The sequence below is a fragment of the Barbus barbus genome (genome assembly GCF_936440315.1).
Source record: "Barbus barbus genome assembly, chromosome: 7".
Taxonomy (NCBI): Eukaryota; Metazoa; Chordata; class Actinopteri; order Cypriniformes; family Cyprinidae; genus Barbus; species Barbus barbus.
Window position 1 is genome coordinate 16,308,284 of NC_136735.1, and position 17,862 is coordinate 16,326,145.

Here is a 17,862-nt window from a genome sequence, read left to right on the forward strand (position 1 = left end):
ACCTCAAAACGCTTTTACCATAGTGCATTGTTTTACATTTACATTTTGCAAATACATTTTGACCACATAATCAGCTCCATATGTATGGCTTTTCTAGTAAACTTGCTCATTAGCTCACCTGGTACAGCATTGCTTGGGTACGAGTTGAAACCCGAACATAGTCCTGTCATTTTAAAAGAGCACTAAGATTTGTAGAAGAAAACTAAAATGGCATGGTTTGAATATTTAACTCACATTTTGCTTAACATTATCGGTTAGGGGTAGGGAAGTTGGTATGAGATTTTTATGTGTTGTGAAACATTCAAGATGATTTATCGATGACCACACAGGCCACACCCACCCATAGCGTGATCCCACGTGTCAGATAAGACCAGGGGTGTAGCTCAGTGGGAATGCTGACAATCTGGAGGCGCAACAGGGAACGCTCACTGGGAAGAGGGATTATACACAAGTCCTTGGCAAGCTGGCCTCTCTAGACAGGGTGGTTTTAAGGAGGGGATTGTTTGTGTAGTCACTATACTTGAACTATCTTACTGTATAGAGTGTGTTGCAATTTTTTTGAATGATGCTATCATTCAGGATGTCAGTTTGCCATGGTAACCAATTAGAGTATACACAGAGCCCTACGCCTTAGGGGAGCCTCCAAGGTTAGCCCAAAAAAAAAAACAAGGTAGTGGTACACTGAAAATGAGATGAGAGGTTTTTTCCTCCTTTTTTTATCTTTCTTTCTTTCTTTCTTTCTTTCTTTCTTTCTTTCTTTTTGGACTGATGTCAATACAGAAGATGCTTAAGCTTAATGAACTCTCTAATCTTCAATGTGTTGTCCATTAAATATTAATTTCAGAGTTTAATATGATGAAAAAATGCTGTTTTATTAAAGAGGTCACAGCCAATTTTTTCAATAGGAAGTATTCTGTGTATGCTACTGCTCATTCACGTTTTATGATAACCGCAAACACAACTCCAAAAGTGGCTCAATGACATCAAGGCTATAATTGTATTGGTTTATAAGGCATGTGATATTGTAACCTATTTTTCTAGAAATTGAGTCACTAAAGAAGTCCTTAATGCTTATTATTAATAAAAACATAGTGAAACATTTTATGGGGAAATTCTAATTCCCCTATAATACATTACCAAATACAGAATCTTGAATTTGCTTTTGGGGGAAAAGGGGAGATTCTTTCTTTCTCTCTTTCTTTCTTTCTTTGAATGTTTTTTGAAGCAATCTTATCTACTATCAACAGTCTGTTTCAACCTGATGTATCACACAATTGATTTCTAAATAAATAATAAGAATTATAAATATAATTTTAAAAAAATGCAAGTTGACCATTAAACTTTCTCTAATAGAGCTGTGGAGGTTGGTATCTTCTTATAATCTTCATAACAAAAACTGGTATAAATACTGGGTTCATAAGGGTTTGTGATGTGCAAGTCTCACAACCTTATCACAAAGTGAATAGTGCACATGCTCCAGATGTAAGGAGTTGTCCCCTTAGGGATGCAGTTTCGGATCTACCCTGCATCATGTTATCTTGTTTCCCCTCTTTGTCCCTCAACTATTCTTTCTGGTTTCATCAATTCTATCATTAAAGACAAAAAGCCCTTGAACAAACTCAGACTCTAAACAGCACAACCTCTTTCCTGACAAGACTATCCAGAGCTTAAAAAATATTGCAATTTTGCAGGAAATATAATTTTGGAACTGGGTGCTACAATAGAACAATAGGTGGCAGCAGCACCATTTTTTCAAAAATGCCATTTATGCCACTAATGATTTAAATGTATGTTGTACTACTGTCTCTAATTATTCAACATTATAATGAAGTCTTTATTTTGAATGCAGGGGGAAATCTGCATATTTATACTAGTGAGAATCAAAGAAACATTATTATATTACTATCGCACCATGTTGGAATTATGTCCAAAGACGACATGCATCATAAATGTGCTCATCCAGATGATAACGCTAGGCCAACAGTTTTGAGTAATGCAATTAACTTTGTGACACTGGTTTATCTCATATGCACTCAGCAGGCTGCACGCTAGCAGTTGGGTTCAGAGCAAATAAGTAATGTTTGAAATTGCTACCAATTTTCTGATGTTTCAGTGTCTGGTTTGGGGGCAAATGGCCTATGTATTGGAAATAAATAATTTTGGCTCGATTTTGTTGCTTCTTGCTGAAAGTTAACAGTCAAGGATTCTACACATATTCTGTTTGAAATGTTCTCTTATACAGAACGCTGGATCACATAAAAAAAAAGTCATCTAAATGTTATCTTGCCACATTTTTTGAGTTGTGTATATAGGAACATAAGCAAAAGGTTATAAGGTTGTTTTTTCTTTGTTTCATTTTATTGATTTTAAGGTAAAACTAATTAACCTTCGTTGAGTTTTCAAGGAATGCAACACACTTTAGATAGAATGATTTTTCCCAAGCCATTCAGTTAACCAAACTGAATTCCTGTCTTCAGTCAATTAGCATAGTACCACATGGTCATTTGTCTTACAATTAAGACACTGGATAACAAGTCATTAATTCTGTTTTGAGGGAAGGCCTGGCCAAACTAATTGAAGGAAAAGATATATATACAGTCCTAATATCTCCTTTGCCACTGTAAACTGCTCTTTAGCCTTGTAATGTAATGGATATTTCTAAATAAATTTAACACCCTAATATATTTTACACATCTTTAAACCATAAATTTAGTTTTTGTTAAAAGTCCCGTAAGGAAATGTAATATATGGCATATACCGCCCTATAATGTAAAAAAAGAACCCATAATAATTTGTCCCAATGTACAGTATTAAAAATTATTAATGTTCTATATTGATTTTTTTTTTTTTAGTTTTACCTGCATTTAGAATTTTGGACATTGTATTGTGTTTTACATTTTAAAAAAAAGGTACATGTGGCCAAGTATGGTGACCCATACTCGGAATTTGTGCTCTGCATTTAACCCAACCTAAGTGCACACACACAGCAGTGAACACACACACACACACACGGAGCGATGGGCAGCCATTTATGCTGCCGGGGAGCAGTTGGGGGTTCGGTGCCTTGCTCAAGGGCACCTCAGTCGTGGTATTAAAGGTGGAAGAGAGCGCTGTACATTCACTCCTCCCATTTACAATTCCTGCCGGACCTGAGACTCGAACTCGCAACCTTTGGGTTATGAGCCCGACTCTCTAACCATTAGGCCACGACTTCCACATTTAACAGAAATGTCCATAAAATTAAATGGATAATGTCCTTACTAGTACATTTTCTGTTTTATAATATTTTTTTTTTTTTTTCTTACAGTGCACTAGTAGTATAGCCAACTTTAAGATTGATAAAATCCCCATGGTAGAGCAAGGGAGGCAAGGCAAATGCACACCTTATGAGGGGCAAGTTGAAGGAAAAAAAAATCAAAATCCCCATGGTAAAATACTTAAACACATTAACATCTATATAATTTTTATATGGTATTATATGTAGCAAGCAAACCTATACGTGTCAAATATATAGATATACATTTTATATCTATGCAACACATGCAAAATATGTATGTTTATCTATTTAGAATATTTTTTTTCAAATACATATTATAGCCTATAAGTGAATACAAAAGATGAAACATGAACTTGTTCCAATTTCTAATAGGTTTTACGTCATAAAGCATAATACATTTGTATATGGGGCTGAAATAAAAGAAATCCAATCACATAGACATTATATGTTTTTCAAAATATTCTGTAAACTTATCATTAATCTCCATGCAAACAGATTTGCCTACATTCCCAACTGGAAGGGAGAGCATCTGGTTTCTTTCTCTCTGTGCCAAGAGCAGTGTGTTCGTCTGGATGCTGGTACAGTAGTCCAGGGCTGTCGCTGAGGCATTCCCAGCAGCCAGTTGGGCCATGCTCACACAGCTTGTACAGCATGAGCCCAAACGGGCAGCACCAACAGCGCCCTGGCACTGCTCCCGGGCATGTCATCCCACTGTTTCACCAGCCCTCACACTGGCTTTTCACTGCAGCCACAGCCCTCAAACACCTGTCAAAAGAGTGGAAAGAGTCAAGCAGCAGGTAAAACTCCACCAGGTGCCATTTAAAAGTCAATTCAGAGCAGTAGCCTTGTCCCGGATTCAGTCCCATCAGAATGAATTCAAGGTATTCTGGTTTGGATCAGACTCTCAACAGTCGACATATAAGGCCAGACCTAGAAGTCCTTCAGGTCTGAAATTACTATTATTGGCATTACGAATTAGGTTAACTACTAAATTGTGATTACCAACAGCTGGCAAATTATCTGAAATGATCTTTATAATCAAAATGCTTGTGTATTGACCTGAAAATGAAATTTCCAACTTAAAACTGTGATAAATTTTGAATGCTTTGGAGCACAGAATTAAGTTTGGCCTCCTTTTAAAGAAGACACTTGGCAGATTATAGATTATTGACCACAGCGAGTACAAGTGAGACTTTTTTTTTTTCAGGGCCAATTAACCTTTTCAAATCATGTCCATGATTTGTGTGTGTGTGGGTTCACATAGTAAGTGCTAAAGGTTACACCAAGTTTTGCACGAAGTAAAAGGGAAAAAATAAAAATAAAACATTTTATACATGTTGCTAATACTATATTGACCTAGATGTCAATCAAAACTTGTGGATGATATAATATGACTGAAGAAATCACATGATGCAGATATTGCTTATTGCCATTTATTTCATTCCCTATTTTCAGAATTGAAAGATTTACTCCCACAGTGTACTATAAGAGAAAAAAAAAAAAAAAAGTATAAAACCAAAAAAAAAAAGTTTGAACAAATACAATATCATACACCTATTCATAGTAAACTAAACACCCACCACTCCACCCAGATTTGTATGCAAGCAAAAACAACCAAATGCACCTATTCATGCCTTGAATAAATAAAGAAAAATGAATACATTTTATTGAAGGTCACCATCTTTTCATTTTGGAGTCTTCTTTCACCCTCCAAAGCATGAGCTCCATGCATGCTGTGGCATCCTCGCTTGTGTCATGACCCGCCACTGTGGCAAATGAAAAATGTGTTTTGTTTGTTTTCTTATTGAGAAACAAGCATGAGTTGTTTAGTGTATGCAAGTCATGGTGGTAGGTGTGCTAAATAGACCCGTTTCCCTTCACTACAGACAATTACTCCAACAGCAATTTCATGGAAGAGTTAAATGCATCTGAATGGTCCCTGTGTACATTGCCCCTACTTCCCCTCTGAGTGTATGGAAAATGTGCCATTAAAAAAAAAATAATAAATAAAAAAAAAACTCTGGACTCCAGTTGAAAGCTACAGCTTCTGATTCAGTGAGATTTGTTTATGGTAACTTCTTACGAATGCAATTAGCAGGCTAACATACCGCTCTCTTGGATAATTCTCCGGAGATAGTCTGCAGTCAGACTGTTAAGTTCTCTTTTGTGTGGCAGACCCAGACGATGAGGAAACACCACAGAGGTGTCAATCACAGTGCTGTGAATAATCTAAAGATGGCAGAACAACCAAAATGCAATTCTTAAAGAGCTTCTAATCAAAACCACAAACTTGAGTCTAAAAACCAATGCCAAGTTGAAAAGGTTTACATCCGAATCCCAGCTATAAATTGCTCAAAAACCTTGAGAGCTTTCCACTAGAACTCACTTTGAGAGCAGTTAAGTCATTCTCCAAGCCATGGCCAATCAGAATTGTGTCTGCATTAATAAAGCTCAAAAGTGCTGCTTGTACATCACGCAAAGATGAGCTGGTACCCTTCACGTCATCCTCGCTGATGCCTGAGAACCTGAGCAGGATTAAAAAGTTGAGATTCACAGCATAATTACAGTTCGCTCTTCTGAAATGGATTAAAATATTACATTAAAACAATCCCACCTGGTATTATAGTCAATCACATCCTTATCAGGCCTGACAAAGGAGTCAAAGACAACTTGCAAACTGCTGTTGACCACAGTCACTCTTGCTAGTTCCAGACCATGAGTCGTAAAACACTGGCAAAACACAAATTTTAAATAAGTTAAATAAGTTATTTTAAATAGGCTCGTTTTTTTTTTTTATCCTAATTATGGTTAATCCAAGCCTTACTGTTTGTGTGTCAACAGCAAAGACTCCTGGACATGTTTTGGCCACTGAAGATTGAGGAAGACTGTTCAGAAAGCCCTGAAGACTTGCTGCATCATGGACATGAAGCTGTAAACATGTACATTAGAACATACAGTGAACATTTCAACTGTAGTCACTGAAAATGGAATATTAAGTTATTGGTTACAATATCACTATTGAAAACCCAGTTCAAGGAGAAATCATGGCATAAAGGAGTGAAGACAAAGCAGATTAAATGTTTTCAGCCCCTCTGACAAAGCCTGAGTGTATGAGTATAATTCCAACACAAATACATTGAACACTTGGCATCCAGATGACCCAACTGCACTCTCACAACAACTGTAGCGCGTCTCAACACCTCCCGGCACTGTGAGAACATACAAAGTACACAATGGATCATGCTAGAAATAAAAATTTCACTTTAAGACATTCTAAGCCTCTTACCTCGATTCTCAATGACTTTTCCATAATGGTAGTTACACTCTTCTCTGCGGGTGTGCTTTCCACTTTTGTCAACAGAAAACGTTGCTCCACATCGACAGCAGATTCTCTTCAAAGCTGTAACCAGAGAATTTCTATTTAAAAGGCTTTAAACCCCAATAGCTTGAGTTATATTCAAGTTAAATATTGTTTTGTCTTAATGATTTTAACAGCCAAATAAAAATCATACAGTGACTTGAAAGCCACAACTTAAACATGATTATGAATCACTACACTCACAGTGACTTATGCCCTTCTTGGTATCTCCATACTGGATGGCAAAATCATCTTTATCCTTACTTTTACGAGGGAAGTTGTTTACTCGCAACATGTCCTCAGATAGTACGTGTTCCTTCATTTGCTCATAAAGTGTCAAATCACCTGCATCAGTTAAACAAGAAATTTAAGTTCATCTACATCATTTGTCTCAAACTCGATTCCTGGAGGGGCCACAGCTCTGCACAGTTTAGCTCCAACCCTAATCAAAAACACCTAATCCAGCTAATCAAGGTCTTCAGGATCACTACAAACTTCCAAGCAGGTGTGATTTGGAGCTGGTTGGAGCTAAACTGTGCAGAGCTGTGGCCCTCCAGGAATTGAGTTTGAGACCACTGATCTAAATAAATTAATAAATCTAAAATAAAGATGACATGAAAAGATGGACACACATAATAGCAATAGATTTATGCATTTAATTGATCAAAAGTGTCAGTAAAAACTGATAAATTCAATTAAATTCTGTTCTTTTAAACTTTGTTCAAAAGAACCCTGAAAGAAACATGTAGTAGTGGAAACCATGTTTTAACATTCACAATATCAAGAAATGCTTCTTGAGCAGCAAATCGGCATATTAAAATGATTTCTGAATGATCATGTGACTCTGAAGACTGGACTGGAGCAATGACTGCAAAACTCAGCTTTGCCATCACAGGAATAAATTACATTTTAAAATGTATTCAAATAGAAAATGGTTATTTTGAATTGTTATATTTTACAATATTACTCTTAACTGCATTTTTGATCAAATAAATGCAGCATTGAACAAATTTAAAAACTAAATAAATACCCAAACATTTGAGTAGTAGTGTATACGTGTACGGTATATAGTCCCAATGTGTGTCGGTATACTCCCTAAAGCACCTTAGCAGGAGTTGAGAAAAAAAAAAAAAAAAAAACTTTAATTAGTACTACATATAAACATCACAATATGAAAATAGAGTACAGCCTACTGTGCATTTTAATAAACTCCATCCAAAAAAATAAATAAATAATTATAGCGACACAGGTGAGCACTCTAGTTTGTCCCTGAAATGAGAGCCAGCTCTTACCGGGTCCCTGAAGTGCTTGAGTATTTAGTGGTACATTGCCTCTAGACACATGCTGATCTCTCTCACTGGGAGCTGTAAGTACATATAAGGAGAATGACCTGATAGGAGTGTACAGTGCAGTAAACAAAAGTGGCTGAAGTAATTTGAACAAAAGCACATGCATAAATATAGCAAACATACCTTTGGCAGGCAAGATGTTTTGGTTTTTAAGTCTTTTGAGAGCATTGACAGCTATGCTTAGATACTTGAGCTTATTGATACTGCGGTCATAAACAATGTTTTCTTCTGCCAGAGCCTAGAGCATTGAAATAGATGTATTGGAACAACACACATTAGAAAACATAGTCAGGACTTTAAATAATGCATTCTCTTCCACACAGACCTTCTCAAACGCATCTTGCACTGTCACAGATGATTTCAGGAACTCCTCCACAAAGAGGTTCACGTATCGTTGACGTACATCATGTGGCACCTTTGCCCCAACCTCTTGGCGTACTTTTGCTTTTCGTTTAACACCCATAGCCTACACAATGCACAAAAATATCCATATCTTTATCTCAATGACACAAAACAAACTACCAAATTAATGTTACAGTATACAAAACTTGGCTTGTAGAAAAGGGTTAAGAGAAAACACTGACACTAGTAGAGCGAGGTAAACCTTAGCTGGTGTGTAGTTGGCTGGTGGAGGATGTAGAGTTCGTGAAAGCTGAAAAGATGGAGGCTGAGGTGGCCGTTGGATGGGTATTGTGGTGGGAATCAGTGTCAGAGGTAAAGCACAATTTCCTTCAGGTACGATAAGGTGCAAGTTCGCCCCCAGCTGTACAGTAGTACCAAACGGAATAATACCAACACAGGCTTAAAAAAAATAAAACCGAAGTAAATGGCAATTCCCTAAATTAGGACTAACCAATCTAATAAAATAAAAAAAAACTGTATATGATGCTTACAGTTTTGCACTGTACTTGAATGAATCACATTGGGTGTATAAAGCTTCTTTGGAGCACTGCTTATGGCCTGGGACTGACACCCTTTCACAGCAGCAGTCAAAATGGCTGCTCTTCTTTGGCATAACTGAGTTCTGGAGGGAATGGCCAACTGGGTGCCTCCTTCTCGTAGAGGGACGATAATCTGTGCTTTGCTTTTATTGGCTGGCTGTTGAATAAAGATGAAGTCAGGAACAGTATTGTTATACTCCATAAATAAAATTGTCAGTTTTTGTTCTACAAAAATTTTTAATTTTTATAATACCTATATTTAGCAAGAATAGTCAATTAACTAAAATGACAATAAAAGACACTTATAAGGCCAATTCAAACTAACTGACTACATTACCTCACTTTTAGACATTCCACAACCCAAAGAAACACTGATTCACATTGATCAATCAGTAAAAACCAGTGCCAATCAATATAAAACAATATTAAATTAAGCAACATTACAATAAGCAACAAATGCTTCTTGAGCACCAAATCAGTATATTATTTCTGAAGGATCATGTGACACTGAAGACTGGGTAAAGGCTGCTGAAAATTAATGTTAAAATGTATTCAAATAGAAGAGCTAATTTGTAATCCTCGATCATAATGGCACCGCTGTGTTCAGACGCCGTACAGGCCGCTCAGCTTAGATTTTGCTTTAATTTACTTTTACCTTCTCTTTTTACACATTTCATGTCGGCACTGATCACCTATAACATAGAAACACTTTTGGACATTGGAAACCGCTACACCAACCTGTTCCAGGACACTTTAGCCACAAATCCACCATGGCCACTGGAGATTCTTCAGAACGCAGAGATAAACAATAACCCCCCGAGGTGATGGATCAAGAAACACTGCGGGAAACGCGCTGGGATTCGAGACAGACTCCGGAAAAGGGCTCACAGTCCTCCTCTTCCGAGCATTCTGCACGTAAATGTCCAATCCTTGGAGAATAAGATGGACAATCTTAGAGCCAGGATTAGTTTCCAACGGGACATAAGGGACTGTAACATCCTTTGTTTGTCCAAAACGTGGTTTTCGTCCTCGGTCCCGGACACTGCTGTTATGCCAAGCGATAACTTCTGTTTTTCGGACGGACAGAACAGCAGAGGCTGGTAAATCCAGGGGCGGAGGAGTGCGTTTCATGATTAACAAGAAATGGTGTGATCCCAGGAGTATCTCCACTCTGTCGCGTTCCTGCTCTCCTCATCTGGAGCATCTTTCCATTATTTGCCCCGGGAGTTTTCATCGATCATTGTCACTGCTGTGTACATTCCACCACAGGCGGACACCGGCTTGGCTTTGTCTAAACTTCACGATGTGCTCAGCGGCTACACTAACAAACATCCTGACGCTGCCTTTATCATCGCGGGAGACTTTAACAAAGCCAACCTCAGGCAGGTCACGCCGAACTTATCAACATGTATCCTGTCCAACTAGAGGACCAAACACACTGGATCATTGCTACACTCAATTCAAGAATGCCTACAAAGCCCGCTCACTACAAGCTTTCGGCAAATCGGACCATGCCGCCATTTTCCTCACACCGGAATATAAACAAAGGCTCGTTCAGGATCCTCCGGTGCAGAGAGTAGTGACGCGCTGGTCCTCCCACTCAGAGGCTATGCTACAGGCTCTTGATGACATCGACTGGGACATGTTCCGGGCGAGTTCTTCTGACATCAGCGAGTTCACGGATGTAGCATTAAGCTTTGTAAACACGCTAACCGAGCAAGCTACAGAAACAATAACTATAAGGATATTCTCCAATCAGAAACCGTGGGAGGACAGAACAATCCGTGCTGCGGTTAACAAACGCACTGCCACTTACAAATGAGGCTCTTCTGTCTGGGAATATGAGCGAGTACAAAGCATCGTGCTATGCTCTCCGACGCGCAGTAAGAGCCGCTAAACACAGATACAGAGAGAGAATTGAGTCTCATTTCCAGCTCAGTGACTCTCGACGGATGTGGCAGGGACTGAGGACCATCTGTGCCTTCGGAAACAAATCCTCCACTGAGGTGAGAGCAGATCCGTTGCTGGCCGACGAGTTAAACATCTTCTACGGCCGCTTCGATTGCAATGGCGGCGGCGTGTCTCTGCCGTCCAGCGCGTCAGGAAGCAGCAGGCAGAGCAGCGATGATCCTGTAATCACCGTGTCGGAGGATGAGGTTCGGAGGGCGCTAAAGAAAGTGAACGTCAGGTAAGCAGCCGGACCTGATGGGATAACTGGCCGTGTTCTGAGGTCCTGCGCCGATCAGTTCGCTGGTTTGTTCACTTCCATATTTAATGAGTCCCTTGCTACCTCCATGGTTCCCACCTAAAAAATTCATCACTATCCCTGTGCCAAAGAACAATAAACCCTCTTGCCTGAATGACTATCACCCAGTTGCCCTCACATCTATAGTCATGAAGGTTTTTGAGAGACTTGTAAAGAGCCACATCTGCTCCTCCATACCGGTTACTTTGGACCCTCTTCAGTTTGCCTATCGCCCAAATAGATCCACTGACGATGACATCTCTCACGTCCTCCACTCTTCCCTCACACACTTGGACAGCAACAATGGGAATTATGTAAGGCTGCTATTCATTGACTATAGCTCAGCTTTCAACACTATAGTCCCCATCAAGCTGGCATCTAAACTCACAGACCTTGGCCTAAACTCCTCACTCTGTGACTGGATTCAAGACTTCCTCACCGGCAGACCTCAAGTGGTGAAAGCTGGCCAGTTCACCTCAAACTCCATCACTCTGAACATAGGAGCCCCACAGGGCTGTGTCCTGAGTCCCCTGCTCTACTATCTCTACACGCATGACTGCGTGTCCTCTCACAGCTCCGCATCTATTATCAAATTCGCTGATGATACTGTGGTTCTGGGCCTCATCTCCAACAATGATGAGACCGCATACTTGGATGAGGTAGAGACACTCACATCATGGTGCCAGGACAACGGTCTCTCTCTGAATGTGAGCAAAACTAAAGAGCTGATCATGGACTTTAGGAAGAGACAGCGGCAGCCCTACACTCCTCTTATGATCAGTGGGACCCCTGTGGAGAGGGTGAGTAGCTTCAAGTACCTCGGTGTAAACATCTCCGAGAACCTGACTTGGACTACACGCATCCAATCACAAGTTAAGAAAGCCAGGCAAAGACTGTACCATCTGCGACAGCTGTGGAAATTCAGGGTCTCACCAGCAATCCTGAAAACTCCAATCAGGACTGCAAAGCACTACAGAGATTTGTGCGCTTAGCTGAGCGCATCTCAGGGTCTGCTCTCCCCTCTCTGCAGGACATCTACCTCAAACGCTGCAAAAATAGAGCTGTCAAAATCATCAAGGACTCAAATCACCCTGGTAACCGTCTATTCACTTTGCTTCCATCTGGTAAGCGCTTCCGTAGCCTGATGGCAAAAACTGAGAGACTTAGGAGGAGCTTCTTCCCCCAGGCCATCAGGCTCCTAAACTCTAACTCTGTGTCATAACATCACTTGACTCCATGTAAATATCACCATATCAATAAGCTAGTCATAATTTTTCTCTACCTCATATTGCTGCTATTTAAATACCCTGTACAACTTTTTTGCACATTCCTCTTTATTACTATTTAAGTCAACAACATACTGACCTGCACATCTCTATTTCTATTTTTTTATCTTTTATTTTTTTTTACTTTTTATCATATTTGTATTCTATATAATTGCACTGTCCTTGGAGCGGACCTGACCTACATTTCACTGCTGGTTATACTCTGTATAATTGTGTGTGTGACAAATAAAAATCTTGAATCTTAATTGTATTTCACGAAATTACTATTTTTACTACATTTTTGAACAAACAAATTAATAAACTCCAAACTTTTGAACGGTAGTGTGGCCACACAACAGAAGATCTACATAAGAGAAAATGACAATATATGAACACTTACAGGAGGATCACACTGAACCACAGGACCTTCATTTTGGTTGGCTTCCATGAAGATTCTGTAGCACTCTTCCATTGGGTCAGATTCTGAAAGATCTAGGTCAGAGTACCTAAGCTCCTCATCAGAACTGGAGTCAATCACAATGGCTCCATTATTACTTCCTGCCATTGCTGCAGATGCAAAGGTCTGTGAAGGAACAGGTATGTCACAAGGAACAGGGAATGATGCAACTGATGTTGGTAATTTTTGCGCCACAGTTGTTCTTAAGTTTAGTTGACTTGGTGCAGAAACAGTTCCGTTGTCAATCCGTGAAACATATGCAGGCATATTCTGACTTTTTGGAATCGTTGACCAAGATGTTTCAGCCAGGTTTTGAGAATGTGGACTACACCTGTGCTCTTCTACCTTAGGTAAGGTTGAAGGAAAGGACTGAGATGAGACCATGGCTAAGTACTGCTGAAGTGCTTGCTCTTGGGAAATCTTGTTAGAAGGAATAACTTCTGACTTTTGAGTATAACTTAAGATGTCAATTTGCGGTTCTGCCTCAAAAGTTGCATCTTGTACAACAACCGCAGGAGACTGAGACGAAATACATACATCTCCATAAACAGAACTGACAGGAAGCATTTTAACATCTTGATTGCATTTGATCCTCTCACTCTCACTTCTCAGATTGTCTAGACATGTAGAAATGTCATGCAGGACGTTTTCCATGTTGTGAGCCTTTTCCTCTTTTTGTGTAACAAATGCTTCCATATTGAGATTTGTAGAGTTAACTGCTTCAGACACTTCTGTTAGATCCTCCATAAAAGGCTTGGTTTCTTTTGCGGAGTGCTTTGCACTCATAACCTGTTTATTTAAGGGCCCTTCATTAGCCTCTTTACCATCTTCAGCATCGCTAACAGGGCATAATCTAGGTAGTTCCTTGGTTGTGTTTCCACACTGCTTTGAAATCGTATGTTCATCTTCTAGAGGTGACACATCAATGACAAGTTCCCCTTCAGAAGACTCTTGTTCTTGAGGAATCATCACAGGTTTCACTGAGGTCCTTTCTTTCTCTTGGTCAACCACTCTATTTTTAATTTCATGATTTTGAAGTCTGTCAGAAGACAACTTTTCCTTGTGCTGCCTGGGTGTTGTTTGGTCATTTGCAAGAAGATCATTATTAACAGCATAATTCCCCTCAGGTAAATGTGGAATACTCTTGCCTTTCTGTTTGGTCCTGCATTTTACCTGATCTTTTGCTGAAGGTGGAATGTCAATGACCAAGGTACCTTCATCGTCAGAGTCATCAAAATGACAGGAGAGAGACTGAACATTTTATCCTGTTTGGTTATTCTTTAGGCTATGTTCAGTATCCGCTTTATCAGTTGACTTTAGCTTACAGTCTACTGAGCTGCTAGATAAGTCTGCTGAGAAATTGGAACAAGGGTCATATTCCAAATCAGTCTTGGGTCAGGCACGGTCAACCACATACTTAAGACCGCTAGTTGTGGAAACAGGTTTTTTGTATCTCAGATGGTTTCCATTCTGGTCCTTACCCTTACTGTTGGTGGTTCTAAAATATTTCTCAGAGCAAAGACCTGCATCTGTCTGCACGAGGGACTGTGATGTCTGATAACGAGACAGCCTTTTTTGTTCTTTCTCCACCTCACAATTTACTGCCTCTATTTCTTTGTTGATCCTCTCCAATTCCTCAAGGCAAGCATAACTGTCCTCAGTGGTGTGAGAGGCTCCACTGGCAGAAGTGACTTCAGGATCTCCGAGTTCTAAATGTGAAGCACAGGAAAAATATCACAAGCAAAAAATTTTTTAAAAAAATCCCAAAAACAATGCTCTAAAGGGCACAATTGTTATACAGATGTTTTTCGCCCCTTCTATTAGCTAGGCTATTTGTCACACACAAGTGTTGGGAAGTTATTTTTAGAATACTAGAGAAATAGTTAATTTAATCAATGTATCCGCAAAAAAAAAAAGCACTGTGAATTAATTAAGGCCATGTATTGGCATAAAAATAGTTTAGTAATAGGTCTAGTAAACTCTAGTAATCTAATTCATATCAGTGAATCGGTTCTTTCAGATTAAGAATCAGTCAAAATTATTCCGCAGTTCTTTGAGGTGATGGCTCAGTTACATTACTATATGGCAATGACTTACAACCATTACAACTTATTAAAGCCCAACTTTGATTCGTGAACATTTCTTCTATCCTGCTATTAGCTTCCGCCCATTAATCAAAACCTTTTTCCGAAGCGAACCAGGTATTCAACAACACATTCAGTTCGAATCTTTTAGACGCTGTCATCCAGTTCGATTGAAAATGATTTAAATGCGTGGTTCAGTAATGTAAAATAACAATAAATCATGATTTTATTTACCTGTTGTAGTCACGCCAGACGTATGATTATATAAACAATAAGGTCGATTGCATCGTCCCCATCGAAGAAAGGGACAATCAATTTCATGGAAGAGAGCTGTGGAAGGAAACATAAGAGCTGCCAGCACACGAAATACCGAGTTATTCTGTGCACTGTTGATTGTCAATATAACGCATTTTCTCTATCTCTTGTGAGGTTTAACATCTAATGATCACATTTTTACCAGATGTAAAACAGAACAAAGTCAGTGTGAAGAAGAGGCTCTGCTCTCATCAAAATTTTAAAGGCCTAGCGCTTGTGAAATTGGGAAGGATTTAGGCTGCGTCGCCGGCTGGTAGTGTTTTAATTAACCCATCTTCAGGTGTGGCTGATTGGTAGCGATATCTGATTCGTGAATGAACCGTTCTTTGGAACAGAATCTTTTCAATGAATCGCTTGAGTTAAAAACTCACGGATAGCGCCTCATAATTCACATTTGAGCTGTGATTGTATGCCATTTTTATCTTAAAACAAAACACACAAACAACGAAAGTTCTCTAGGGAATATGGCTCGAAAAAGCTAATTGTCTTCAGGGTTTTAGACAGTACCGATTAGTTCCGTGCTGGTGCTGCTTTGCAAGCATGGAATTTCCTTCAAAAAATGCTAATCTAGTTGTTTTCTTGTTTTCTTTATTCTGTGCATGCCATAATTTAAATTATGGCATGCACAGAATAAAAAGAAATACACCCCTGCATAAACTTCCAAACAATCAAAGAATTTGCAAATGCAATCTATTTAGGCTAAATACTTTTCATCCTTTTAAAATAGGCTAACACAAAATGAAAAGTGCATAACAAAACCATTGGAAAAAATAAAATAGATTTTGATATTTTCAGTGGAAAATACAACTCAGCACCACAATGGAAGGATGTTGTGTCAGCCTGATTTAAATAATCTCATCTGCTCATGACAAGAGTTGCATAAAGAGTAAAATATGATAAGACCGGTAGAAGGAGAGTACAATGGGTTTGTTCCTTTCATACCCATTATTTTTTTAAACTTTACTTTTATTAAGGGAGGGATAAAGCAGCGAGGGAGACGAATGGCACGCTGATCTTGATGTCTCTTTTTCTTTCGTCTTAACAGGAGTACGAAGGCCGCTGGCCTCTTTGACAGGCGAGCAGCCACATTGCTGTCTTTTGTTTAAATTTTTAATTTCTGTAAATCTATGATGTTATTACATTGTGCTCTAAAGGGACTATTGGTCTCACAGACAGCCAGCAGCTGAATTCACTTTGGCTGGCAAAGCGAGCAATTAGACTCGGGATTAAAAAGGATTGAGTTTAGAGGCCTGAGGAGAGTTTGCCTGGCATCTCAAGACACTCCATTACCATCAAGAACACAAGCCATGCTGAGTTACCGCTTGAGGGTAGAGGCAGAAAAAAGCCACTCTGCACTGCCAGGAAATACATTTGTATCTGAAGAGGTTGATTGTGACATCAGCATTGTGGAGGCAATAGTATAACCAGTGGGACCATGGCCTGATCAAACCCTGATTTTGGGGCAGAGACCAGATGGAATTCATTAAACGAAGACGGGCGGAAGCCTGCTTTTCACTGAGTTACTCAAAGGAATTCATCTCTATTCGATACCATCGTTCAATAGTTTCTAAGGATAATTATTCACTCAAATATATTACTACAGGTCAGTTGAGTTCCTCTTCTCTTATTTCTGAAGCAGACGTTTTCTTTTTGAAAGCATTTAGCCTTGGGAGCTGTACATTTGCACACACTAAACAATACCTGAAATATTATACGTTTTATACATTTAATATTATACATTTGCCATACCTTAAAGTTTAAAAATAAAGGTTATAAACAGACAATTCACCAAAATAAAAAGGATAAACTACTGTCTTCATTTGCTCATGTCATTCCAAACATATGACTTTCCAGTGTCAGTAGAACACTGTATTTTTTTGTCCATACCATGACGTCCAGGGAAGGCAATGGGGTCCAATATCTTTTTAATTTTTTTGGGTGAACTATCCCTTTAAGGCACTGTAAATATAATATTTATTCTGCAACAGTAGAACACCCCACAGAATGATACTGTCATTTGCAGATGTGGCCACAGGGATTACAAAAGGCTTATCGCAACCGAGCTGAAATCACTTTAGTTACAGTTGAAAGGACTGCCGGTCCAGTCTAAGTGTGCTAGCTGAAGTTTGTATTATTCCCTTGCACACTTCCAGGCTTGTCCCATTAGTTTGTCACTCATAGGATCATTTTGCGTAAGGCACTGCCCTGAAGGAAGTGCCTTACGCACTCATCAGTCACTAGAGAGACTGCGAGGCAGCCAGCCGAGCACATGCACATGTGAGTGTAGATGTAAGAGAGGCAAATAGCACGAACGCAGCAGGGAGAGACCAGAAAAACTACAAGGAACTGTTGCTTTATAGGTGGACTAATGGGGCCCAAATAGAGTACATGTCATTGTTCAGTTTGTTGTTCTGTTTTATTTGAATGCTAACATTATCTCAGAATGCATGGCTGGTGAATGCCTTCTGAATCCAGATAAAATGTGGTTTTATGTGCCTTTTTTTTTTTTTTTTTGCCCTGTTAATTTGTTCAAAACTACACTGCAGTCCACATCTCTTTTATGATGTGAAT

At 39.2% G+C, this 17,862-nt stretch overlaps 1 pseudogene across 1 annotated transcript; it reads right to left on the reverse strand.

Moving 5' to 3' along the window:
- Window positions 1–4,951: 4,951 nt before the first annotated feature.
- On the reverse strand, window positions 4,952–15,322 carry LOC306872707 (annotated as a pseudogene). Its single transcript has 15 exons — window positions 15,211–15,322; window positions 12,836–14,601; window positions 8,878–9,082; window positions 8,589–8,785; window positions 8,310–8,450; window positions 8,108–8,222; window positions 7,928–7,999; window positions 6,840–6,980; window positions 6,564–6,677; window positions 6,413–6,486; window positions 6,102–6,206; window positions 5,892–6,007; window positions 5,664–5,802; window positions 5,386–5,506; window positions 4,952–5,043 (listed from the first exon to the last, which is right to left on the reverse strand). The product of its transcript is annotated as an uncharacterized misc_RNA (transcript).
- Between the last annotated feature and the right edge of the window lie 2,540 nt (window positions 15,323–17,862).